We start from the raw sequence: 12668 nt of genomic DNA, 5'->3' as shown, positions 1-12668 counted from the left end.
CTGGGCGCCCTGGGGGGGATAAAATCTTATCCCCCAACGATCAGATTGCGTTTGATGCGATCCTGGTCAAAAGTCAGCTCCGGGCGCCCGGACCCTCAATAGCGCCCAGGGAGCCCGGAATGATTCCGGGCGCCCGGACCCCTCAAGTCAACTTTGTTGACTTTTTGTGGTCCGGTTCCACTGCTCCGGTTTAGCTCGTTTCGGTCCGGGTCTGTTCGCTCCGGCTCCGTTAGCTTGGGTGATCTCGGCCTGAATAGGGCTCACCAACCCATGTTCCGCCTTCTCCTCGAGCAGCCTTCCTTCCCGATTTCCCGTCCCTCGAACGTCGCGTTCTTCTCGTCCGCCGTGTACTCTTCCGCGGTCACCTCGCCCCTGACGCACCGAGCCTGCCGGCTCTCCCGCCGCCCTTCAGCCGCTGCCTTCCGCCGACTTCGTGTTCATAAGCTCCCGCACACTTAGACACAAGGGTTAAACAAACGCAGACCTAACTTAGCTTGTTTGATCACATCAAAACACCTTGGGGTTCCAACAGATGGTTCTGAGCCGCACTTTCAATGATGTCCTCGGCCTCATCTAGACTCTTATTCATTAGTGCCCCCCTAGCTGCGGAGTCTAGGGGCACCTTGGTGTGGTAGTTGATGTTGTTATAAAATATATGTAGTACTAACCATTTGTTAAGTCCGTGATGTGAGCATTGTCTGAGCATATTATTAAATCTATCTCATGCTTCAAATAGTGATTCAGAGTCTGACTGTCTGAAGCTTGCTATCAAATTTCTCATATGAGCAGTTCTAGGGAGATGGATTGTCCGGGAAGATCCTTTGGGCCGATCGGTCCCCGACCGATCAGAGCCATCCCGGATCGATCAGGTGGAGCCCGATCGGTCTGTGCCCAGCCGCTGAGACACAACGCCAGATTGCCTTCTTCGCAGGTTCATATAAATCAAGAGGTTGAGGGCCTCTACAGAAAAGTAGACTTCTTCTTGCTCATGCGATCTGAGCTTTGTTGAGCTCTCCACTGCTGAAGCTTCGTGTGAGCTTTCCTCGGCTGGACTCCAACTGATCAGTTGCTGCTGTTGTTGGCATCCGTGAAGTTGCTGCTTCATCAACAGTCGACGAGAAGGCAAGCAAACCAGTGTTTTTACATTCATATTGTTCTTGGCTTCTTGCTGTATTTCTTGTACTCTGATCTTGCTGTTGCAAGAGAAATTGTGGCGAGGTTTCTCCACCCAGAAGGAGTTTTCATTAGTCGATTTTCCGGGGTCTCATCCACCGACGGATTGATAGGATTCGTCCACCTTACGGACACGCCGAGGAGTAGGAGTATCATCTCCGAATCTCGTTATATCGTCATGTTTGAGGTTTGATCTTCTCCATTTTCGTTTTTACTTTTTATTTCCGCTGTGCTAACTCAAATTGTAGAAAGAAATGAGAATTTGGGGTTGGCTATTCACACCCCCCCTCTCTAGCCGCGTCCGAAGATCCTAACATTCTCAACCTGGATCACTAGGACACAGTTTCCTTCTATAATCAACAACACACACTATAAGTGATATCATTTCCCAACTTATCGGGCTTATTGATTTATCGAACTAAATCTCACTCATTGATAAATTAAAGAAATAAATATCAAATATATGTGCTTGTTATTATATTAGGATTAAGAGCACACACTTCCATAATAACCGAGATCTTTGTTTCTTTATAAAGTCAGTATAAAAGAAACGACCTCTAATGGTCCTACTCAATACACTCTAAGTGTACTAGTGTAATTATATAGTTAAGATAAACTAATACCTAATTACACTATGACCTTCCAATGGTTTGTTCCTTTCCATCATGGTCGTGAGCTACTGTTTATAATTTATAAGATACTGATAACATGATCTTCTGTGTGTGACACCACACACCATGTTATCTACAATATAAATTAATTGAACAACTACATTTATCATAAATGTAGATATTTGACTAATGTGATTCTTATTTCTAGATAAATGTTTATACCAAAAGCTAGGCTTTTAGTATACATCCTAACAATCTCCCACTTATACTAAAAGACTAAGCTGCTATATCTGTTGCCATACATCTGATTCCCATCTCTTCAATATGCCCATCAAAAGCTCTTGCCTTAAGGGCCTTAGTGAAAAGATCTATAGGTCATCATCTGATGCAATCTAGACAGCAATAACTTCTCCTCGTTTATACGATTTCTCGTATTGAGTGGTACTTGCCCTCTATTGTGTTTACTTGCCTTATAGACTCATGGTTTCTTCGAGTTTGCTACTGCACCACTATTATTATAATAAATTGTAATAATCTTTGGACAAACCAGAAATCATATCTAAGTCTATCTTGAGGTTATTGAGTTATTCAGCTTTTATGACTATCTCAGAGGCTTGCCATATACTCAGCTTCTATGGTGGAGTCCAGAAAAACACCTATGCTTATCACTCTTCCATAGTTATGACTTTACCTCCTAAAGTAAACACAAAACCCCGATGTCAACTTACTATTGTCCCTATCCGATTGGAAGTCAAAATTCATGCAACCCACAGAGATTAAATTAACTGCCATATAAACTAGCATATAATCTCAAGTGCCTCTAAGGTACTTCAATATATGCTTTACTGCAGTTCACTGTCCTTGTCTAGGGTTACTTTGATATCTTTTAACTATGCCCTTGGCAAAACAGATTTCTGATCTCGTGCATAGCATACATTAGGCTTCCGACAGCCGAAGCATAAAGAACTGCCTTTATTTCCTGTATCTCCTTTGATGTCTACAGAGACATATCTTTAGATAAAGTTACTCCATCCTAAAAAGGTAATAAACCTTTCTTGGAGTTTTGCATGCTTAAAACGAGCAAGGATTTTTCCGATGTATGAAGCTTGGGATAAGTAAAATATTTTTCTTGCGATCCCTTATTACTTTTATCTCAAGAATATATACATTCTCCCAAGTCCTTTATATCGAATTGTTTGGACAACCATACCCTTACTTCTGACAACATTTTGATATTGTTTCCAACTACCAAAAATGTTATCTACGTATAGTACAAGAAATACCACCACGTTTCCATCACACCTTTTGTATATGATCCGGCAGTAAGAATGGGGGACCCCATTTAGCAGGGTCAACGCCGCGAGGAGGGCCAAAGGCCTTGGCCGAGCGGATAAGGAGGGCGACGACCAGCTGAAGCTTCCGAGCGGAAGCAATACACCCCGCCGGAGTCGAGGTTCCGACGCTCATGATGAATAGTAGGAAAGGCCGAGCAGAGGGCCTACTCGACCGAAGGAATAAAACATCAACGCTGCGAACAGTCCAGAGAGCACATGACCAGGAAGCTCCCGCGCGGATCAGAACACCCGATCGGCCGGACGCGAGGAAACTGCCGACCGGTCGGACGATCGACGGGGAGTAAGAAAAGGCAAGGATAGAAACATCTTCTGACAGCAGATGATATGCAGGATCTTAGGACATGGGCTCACTATCCCATCAAAGATATGCTCACTGTCCCATCAAAGACGTGCTCGTACTGTAGCAGTAAGGAGTCAGGCAAGCTCCTCTGACAAGCCCATACTGGGTATGGGTTGAGGACACGTGTGTGTGCCTCGGTATATGTACATCGGTCTCCTCAGAAGTATATATAAGGCCTCCACTTCTTCAACCGGAGGTACACGAGTCTTCTGCTTCTAAGCCACTTTTTTGTTATTCCTCGCCTGACTTGAGCGTCGGAGGGCCGTCGCCGGGACACCCCTCCCGGCCCGGTTTTGTCGCAGGTTCGCCGGAGCACCTGAGGATCTAGCAGGGAGCGCCACATCCCCAGCGTTCGTTGACCCCTGGTTCGGACAGGATCAATTTGGCGCCGTCTGTGGGAACGCACCTGCATCTGAGCAGAGGCAATGGACGAGGCTGGAAGAATACATACCGTGGCACTCTCGCAAGAAGAGTTGGACGCTCTGGTCGAGATTAGGGCCGCCAAACTTGTGGAGCAAAAACAGAAAGAGACAGCCGAGCGGCCGGAGCAACAAGCAACATCTGCGTCGGGTGGCCGAGCGGAAGCACCTCGAGCCACCGTTGCGTTCCATCGGGCCTTATTCCGCACCCCTGAAGTCGTACCAGCTCGAAAAGATAGAGGATCTTCTTCCGACGAAATGCCTAGGCGAGACGCCAGAAAGGGAAAAGCTCCCCGAGCGGACTCATCTCCCGAGCGGATCAATCGCCAATTCTCGGAGGCTATTCTACAAGACCCTCTGCCTAAACACTATGCGCCCCCGGCGATCGGCGAGTACAATGGAACAACAGACCCAGATGATCATCTGGGTAAGTTCGATAACACAGCTACGCTCCATCAATATACAGATGGAGTAAAGTGCCGAGTCTTTCTTACCACTCTCTCGGGATCGGCTCAACGGTGGTTTCGGAGGCTGCCGGACGGATCCATCACTAGCTTCAAGGACTTCCGAACAGCCTTCCTCCACCACTTCGCCAGCAGTCGGCGTTATCAGAAGACAAGTGTCAACCTGTTCACCATCAAACAAGAACCAAGAGAATCTCTCCGGGCGTATATACAGAGATTTAATCAGGTAGCGGTGGATATCCCCACAGCCACCTCGGAGACAATGGTAAACGCATTCACGCAAGGCCTCGCGGAAGGGGACTTCTTCCGCGCGCTCATTCGCAAACCGCCCAGAGACTATGACCACATGCTACACCGGGCGAATGAGTATATAAATGTGGAAGAGGCGGAGGCTGCCCGACGGAAGGGAACCCATGTCGTCCAAGAGGTAGCGGCCGAGCGGAAGCATCGACTGCCCCAGCCATTTCCCTCAAAAGCAGATGCTTCGTCTCCCGAATTCAACTTATAGCCAGCCCCTCTTCTGGAACCTCAAGAGCGGGAGTTTGATGTCAAGCGATGAATTGACTACATAGGAGGAAGATGGGTGGACGGGCCGTCGAGCGGATGAAGATCCGAGCCACCGACTCAATAAAGAAGGCCCCGAGCCATTCGGCCGGAGGTATAATATCCGAGCCAAGCGCTCGACGAAGCAGACCCCGAGCCGTTCGGCCGGGAGTACGTTATCTGAGCTGGGTGAAAGGTGCGCTAAATGTAAATTTCTATACATTTCGGTCGCCTATATACTTGTAATGCAGGAAGCAAAAAGATGAAAACACATTGAGCATTCTCCGCCGAACGGCTTACTACGTGAAGACCCCTTGCCGATTTGGCAGGGGCATATAAATTAGCCGAGCCAAGCGCTCGAAGAGCGAAGGCCCCTGAGCCGATCGGCCGGGAGGTTTATATCCGAGCTGGGAGCTCGAGAGCGAAGGCCCCCGAGCCGATCGGCCGGGAGGTTTATATCCGAGCTGGGAACTCGAGGACGAAGGCCCTGAGCTGCTCGGCCGGAGGTATATTGTACGAGCCAAAGGCTCAATTCCGAAGGCCCCGTGCCGCTCGGTCGGAGGTAAATTATCGGAGACAAGCGCTCGACGACGAAGGCCCCGAGCTGCTCAGCCGGAGGTATATTGTACGAGCCAAAGGCTCGATTCCGAAGACCCTGTGCCATTCGGCCAGGTAAACGTTGTCCAAATTAGGCTTAAAAGCCCGACGAGCTCCGTCGTTAAAGATCGAGAGCCGCGCCGACCGGCTATAAATATCCGCGCTGACGAGCCCCGTCGTTAAAAATCGAGAGCCGCGCCGACCGGCTATAAATAACCGAGCCGACGAGCCCCGTCGTTAAAGATCGAGAGCCGCGCCGACCGGCTATAAATAACCGCGCCGTCGAGCACCGACGTTAAATATCGAGAGACGAGCCGGCGTCTATAAACCCTCCGAGCGGGAAAGCCGACGAGCCCCGTCGTTAAAAATCGAGAGCCGCGCCGACCGGCTATAAATAACCGAGCCGACGAGCCCCGTCGTTAAAGATCGAGAGCCGCGCCGACCGGCTATAAATAACCGCGCCGACGAGCTCCGTCATTAAAGATCGAAAGACGAGCCGGCGTCTATAAACGTCCGAGCGGAAGGCCGACGAGCTCCGTCGTTAAAAATCGAGAACCGCGCCGATTGTCTATAAACATCCGCGCGACGAGCATTCGCAAAAACTAAATTGTTTAAGTCTGATCGGCCGTCGGTTTGCCAATACTTCGCATTCACTGAATGCAAGTAGTATAGCCAAGCGTTAAACGATTTCGAGGAAAACGAGTCAATTGATTAACCTGATCGGTTGTCTAGGGGGAGACACATATAGCTTAACTGACTCTGTAAATGAGCACCAAACAGATAGAAGAGGGCAATGAAGGACAGACAAAAATAGAAGCAAAGGAATACAAGTAGGCCGAACGGCACGTACAAAAATTTTACATCCGCCGAGCGGATGAAATACAGGAAGTACTTGGAAGAATTCGCCTCACTCCGGGTCCTCAAAATTGAAAAAGGCGTCCGGGATATCGTCAATCATGGCCGCCAGGTCAGAGGCTAGAATGTGCATTCCCGCGGGAAGGTGGCCACCCTTCTTCAAGTACGTCATGGTGACCTTGACCGCCTCAGCGAAAGTGGATGAGACGTTGCCGCCGAATTTTACGCCGAACCGTTCCGAGCGGATGATGAGTTATGAGGGCCGAACGGCTCTAGGTATATCATAAGCGGCGGTAAGGCGACGACCGCCCGTTCGGACACATAGTCCAGTCAGTCGGACTCACTGCCTCCTTCGACTAGACTTGAAGAGGAGGCAAGTGATCCGGCAGTAAGAATGGGGGACCCCATTTAGCAGGGTCAATGCCGCGAGGAGGGCCAAAGGCCTTGGCCGAGCGGATAAGGAGGGCGACGACCAGCTGAAGCTTCCGAGCGGAAGCAATACACCCCGCCGGAGTCGGGGTTCCGACGCTCATGATGAACAGTAGGAAAGGCCGAGTAGAGGGCCTGCTCGGCCGAAGGAATAAAACATCAACGCTGCGAACAGTCCAGAGAGCACATGACCAGGAAGCTCCCGCGCGGATCAGAACACCCGATCGGCCAGACGCGAGGAAACTGCCGACCGGTCGGACGATCGACGGGGAGTAAGAAAAGGCAAGGATAGAAACATCTTCTGACAGCAGATGATATGCAGGATCTTAGGACATGGGCTCACTATCCCATCAAAGACATGCTCACTGTCCCATCAAAGACGTGCTCGTACTGTAGCAGTAAGGAGTCAGGCAAGCTCCTCTGACAAGCCCATACTGGGTATGGGTTGAGGACACGTGTGTGTGCCTCGGTATATGTACATCGGTCTCCTCAGAAGTATATATAAGGCCTCCACTTCTTCAACCGGAGGTACACGAGTCTTCTGCTTCTAAGCCACTTCTTTGTTATTCCTCGCCTGACTTGAGCGTCGGAGGGCCGTCGCCGGGACACCCCTCCCGGCCCGGTTTTGTTGCAGGTTCGCCGGAGCACCTGAGGATCTAGCAGGGAGCGCCACATCCCCAGCGTTCGTTGACCCCTGGTTCGGACAGGATCAGTATACACAAGACTTATCCGCTTACTAAATAAATCCATAGGTCTGGATTACTTTGATAAATCGGATGTGCCAAGACCTTGAAGCTTTGCCTCATTCCATAGACTGATTGAGCTTGCACACAAGATGCTCTTAGCCCTTTGCAATGAACCCTTCTGGTTGTTTTATATGGATGCTTTCTTCAAGACTTCCATTAAGGAATGCTGTCTTGACATCCACTTGCCAAATAGATAAAAGAATCCGGATAGACTTAAGCATGGCTACCAGTGAAAAAGTTTCCTTTTTTATCAAGCCTTGCTTTGAAAGTTTCTACCTTCCTGTCTATCCCTCTTTTCCTATTATAGACCTTTTTACACCCAAAGGCTTTTACACCATTTGGTGGTTCTACAAGCTTCCAGATTTTATTAGAATACATATATTCTAATTTTGTTATTCATTACTCTTTGCCAATATGCTGCATCTTTATCTTGCAGTGCTTCGTCATATGTCCGGAGATCAGGTTCATGTCCTCCAGGGATCGAGTCCAAAAACTCTCCCAAAACATGAATCATTTTAGGTTGCCTAACAACTCTCCCACTACGACGAGACACTTTCTGTAATTGTGTATCATTTGTGATACGTGTTGCAGTTTCCTTGTGATATCTCATCTTGTACAGTTGGTACTAGATTAGACATGTCTTTTATTATTTCCTTAAGAAAAAATTTTCTTATGGACACGTGGTTTATTACATAGTCCTTTTCTAAAAATCGGTCATTGATGCTAACAATGACCTTCTGATTTTTAAGACTATAAATCTACTTTCATTTCTCTAAGATAACCCACAAACAAGTGAATTCCTGTCCAACTTATCATTGTCTCTCTTCAGCATATGTGCTGGACTACCCGAATCTGAATATGCTTCAAAATAGGCTTACGCCTATTTAACAATTCTATATGAGTAAAGAGTTCTGACTTTAGAAGGTACTATGTTCACTTCCGTTTCCAGAGTATATCCTTAAAATGAATTTGGTAATTTTCTAAATAACTCATCATCAATCTACTTATTTCCATAAGAGTCCTATACCTTCCTTTTTCTACACTATTCTGTTGGGGTGTACCAGGTGCAGTTAGTTAGGATTGAATCCCTACTTCTGATAAGTGACTCCTAAATTCTCCCAAGAGGTACTTGCCACTACGATCTCATCGTAGTATGTTGATACTTTTACTTTGACGTTTCTCTACATCAGCCTCATACTCTTTGAACTAATCAAAGAACTTAGACTTGCGGCGCATCAAGTAAATGTATCCGTATCTCAAATAGTTGTCTATAAAATAGACGAAATATTTGAAACAACCTCTTGCCTGGATAGTCATAGGATCACACAAATAAGAATGAACTAATTCCAACATATCTTTGGCTCCATACCCCTTAGACTCAAAAGCTTCTTGGTTATTTTTCCTTCCAAGTAAGACTCGCAGGTTGGAAAGATTTCCACTAGTAATGAACCCAAAAGTTCATCAGCTACCAATGAATCTTACTCAAGTTAATATAACCTAGACTTAGATGCCAAAGATATAATTGGTTCATTCCCGAAGGTTGCTTTCTCTTAAATTTAGAAGATGTGTTACTAATTTCCATTTGTTGCATCGTGGGAGTTATTGGATTTATAAATTGCCAACCAACGTACCAGAATAGATAACTTCCCTTTTTTTTTAATAACAACTTTGTTATTAAAAGAGGCAGAATATCAAGTTCTTTGAATAGTTTAGAAACTGAAAACTAGTTCTTTCTAAACTTGGTACGTAAAGACAATTACTTAAAATCCATATTTTATTCTTATCAAAAGATAAACATCTCCCACTGTAACAGCTGCCACTTTTACAGCAGTGCCCATGTGGACGGTGTTTTTATTTTCATTTAGTTGTTACAGCAGTGCCACTTTTACATAATAGTTGGATCCTTTTAGTTGTTATACTATAGAAAAGACTTAGTAGTCCCAATTGTAATGATTGGAAATAGGACTTGGACATTAAGGTAGACTGTCTTCTAAGAACTAAGAATAATTTAGGTGTATTTAATTCATTAGTTGAAACATGTCTAGTGGTGTTATCTACCAGAACCTGGAGTGTAGATACAAGATGCTATTAATCATGTCTGCAATTCATTGCAGGGTTCCAGGAAACCCGACAACTAAATGAAAGGTAAATCACCGTCCACATGGGCACTACTGTAAAAGTGGTAGCTGTTGCAGTGGGAGATGTTTATCCTTTGATAAGAATAAAATATGGATTTTAAGTAATTGTCTTTACGTACCAAGTTTAGAAAGAACCTGATTTTAGTTTCTAAACTATTATAGATATTGTGTCTATTTTGATAACAAAGTTGTTATTAAGAAAAATAGGGAAGTTATCTATTCTGGTATGATGGTTAACAATTTATAATCCAATAACTCCCACGATGCAACAAATGGAAATTAGTAACACATCTTCTAATTTTAAGAGAAAGCAACCTTCCGAAATGAACCAATTATATCTTTGGCATCTAAAGCTAGGTTATACATGAGTAGGATTTATTGGTGGCTGATGAACTTTTGGGTTCATTGGTAGTGGAAATCTTTCCAACCTGCGAGTCTTACTTGGAAGGAAAATAACTAAGAAGCTTTTAAGTCCAAGGGGTATGGAGTCAAAGATATGTTGAAATCGGTTCATTCTGATTTGTGTAATCCTATGACTATCCAGACAAGAGGTAGTATTGAATATTTTGTCTATTTTATAGACAACTATTCAAGATACAGATAAATTTACTTAATGTACCACAAGACTAAGTACTTTGATTAGTTCAAAGAGTACAAGGTTGATGCAGAGAAATGTTAAAGTAAAAAGTCACTATGGAAGATCGTAGTGGCAAGTACCTCTTGAGAGATTTTAGGAGTCACTTATCAGAAGTTGGATTTCAATCCCAACTAACTGCATCTGCACCCCAACATAATGGTGTAGTAGAAAGAAGGTAAAGGACTCTTATGGAATAATTAGATAGATGATGAGTTATTCAGAAAATTACCAAATTTGTTTTAAGGATAAACTCTGAAAACGAAAGTGAACATAGTACCTTCCAAGTTAGAACTCTCTACTCATATAGAATTGATGAATAGGTGAAAACCTATTTTGAAGCATATTCGGATTCGGGTAATCCAGCACATATGTTAAAGAGAGACAATGATAAGTTGGATAGGAGTTCACTTGTTTGTAAGTTATCCTAGATAAACAAAAGTAGGATTATAGTCTTAAAAATCAGAAGGTCATTGTTAGCATCAATGACTGATTTTTAGAAAAGGACTATATAATGAACCACGTGCTCATAAGTAAATTTGTTCTTAAGGAAATAATAAAGGACATGTCTAACCTAGTACCAATTGTACAAGATGAGATACCACAAGAAAACTGCAACACGTATCACAAATGATACACAATTGCAGAAAGTGCCTTGTCGTAGTGGGAGGGTTGTTAGGCAACCTATATAGGTTCATGTTTTGGGAGAGTTTTTGGATTCGATTCCTAGAGGACATGAACCTGATCTCCGGTCATATGATGAAGTACTCCAAGATAAAGATGCAGCATCTTGGCAAAGAGTAATGAATAACAGAATTAGAATATATGTATTCTAATAAAATCTGGAAGCTTGTAGAATCACCAAATAGTGTAAAAGCCGTTAGGTGTAAAAAGGTCTATAATAGGAAAAGAGGGATAGACAGGAAGGTAGTAACTTTCAAAGCAAGGCTTGATGAAAAAGGAAACTTTTTCACTGGTAGCCATGCTTAAGTCTATCCGGATTCTTTTATCTATTTGGCAAGTGGATGACAAGACAACATTCCTTAATGGAAGTCTTGAAGAAAGCATCCATATAAAGCAACCAGAAGGGTTCATTGCAAAGGGCTAAGAGCATCTTGTGTGCAAGCTCAATCAGTCTATGGACTGAGGCAAAGCTTCAAGGTCTTGGAACATCCGGTTTATCAAAGTAATCCAGATCTATGGATTTAGTAACCGGATAAGTCTTGTGTATACAAAAGGTGTGATGGAAGCGTGGTGGTATTTCTTGTACTATACGTAGATAACATTTTTGGTAGTTAGAAACAATATCAAAATGTTGTCAGAAGTAAGGGTATGGTTGTCCAAACAATTCGATATAAAGGACTTGGGAGAATGTATATATTCTTGAGATCAAAGTAATAAGGGATCTCAAGGAAAGAATATTTTACTTATCCCAAGCTTCATACATCAGAAAAATCCTTGCTCGTTTTAAAGCATGCAAAACTCCTCGAAAGGTTTCTTACCTTTTAAGCATGGAGTGTCTTTATCTAAAGAGATGTCTCCGACGACATCAAAGGAGATTGAGGACATGTAGGCAGTTCTTTATGCTTCGGCAATTAGACAACCTAATGTATGCTATGCACGAGATCAGAAATCTGTTTTGCCAAGAGCATAGTTAGCAGATATCAAAGTAACCCTAGACAAGGATATTGGACTGCAGTAAAGCTTATATTAAAGTACCTTAGAGGCGCTAGAGATTATATGCTAGCTTACAAGGCAGTTAATTAGGTCCCTGTGGGTTACATGGATTTTGACTTCCAATCAGATAGGGACAATAATAAGTCAACCTCGGGGTTTTGTGTTTACTTTAGGAGGTAAAGTCATAACTATGGAAAAGTGATAAGCATAGGTGTTTTCTGGACTCCACCATAGAAGCTTAGTATATGGCAAGCCTCTGAGGTAGCCATAAAAGCTGAATGACTCAATAACCTCAAGATAGACTTAGATATGATTTCTGGTTTGTCCAAAGATTATTACAATTTATTGTAATAATGTTGGTGCAGTAGTAAACTCGAAGAAACCATAAGTCTATAAGGCAAGTAAACACAATAGAGCGCAAGTACCACCCAATACGAGAAATCGTATAAACGAGGAGAAGTTGTTGCCGCCTAGATTGCATCAGGTGATGACCTATAGATCCTTTCACTAAGGTCCTTAAGGCAAGAGCTTTTGATGGGCATGTTGAAGGGTTGGGAATCAGATGTATGGCAGCAGATATGGCAGCTTAGTCTTTTAGTATAAGTGGGAGATTGTTAGAGTGTATACTAAAAGTCTAGCTTTTGGTATAAACATTTATCTAGAAATAAGAATCACAATGGTCAAATG

The 12668-nt window shown here is 44.1% G+C and overlaps 1 non-coding gene across 1 annotated transcript; it reads left to right on the top strand.

Annotated features, from left to right (window-relative positions):
- Positions 1-677: 677 nt before the first annotated feature.
- Positions 678-784, top strand: LOC121974049. Its single transcript, XR_006109924.1, has one exon. It is a non-coding gene; the product is annotated as a small nucleolar RNA R71 (small nucleolar RNA).
- Positions 785-12668: the final 11884 nt, after the last annotated feature.

This window comes from Zingiber officinale, chromosome 4A (genome assembly GCF_018446385.1).
Source record: "Zingiber officinale cultivar Zhangliang chromosome 4A, Zo_v1.1, whole genome shotgun sequence".
Classification (NCBI taxonomy): Eukaryota; Viridiplantae; Streptophyta; class Magnoliopsida; order Zingiberales; family Zingiberaceae; genus Zingiber; species Zingiber officinale.
Note: the sequence above shows the minus strand (reverse complement) of the source record. Positions and strands in the feature narration are given on the sequence as shown.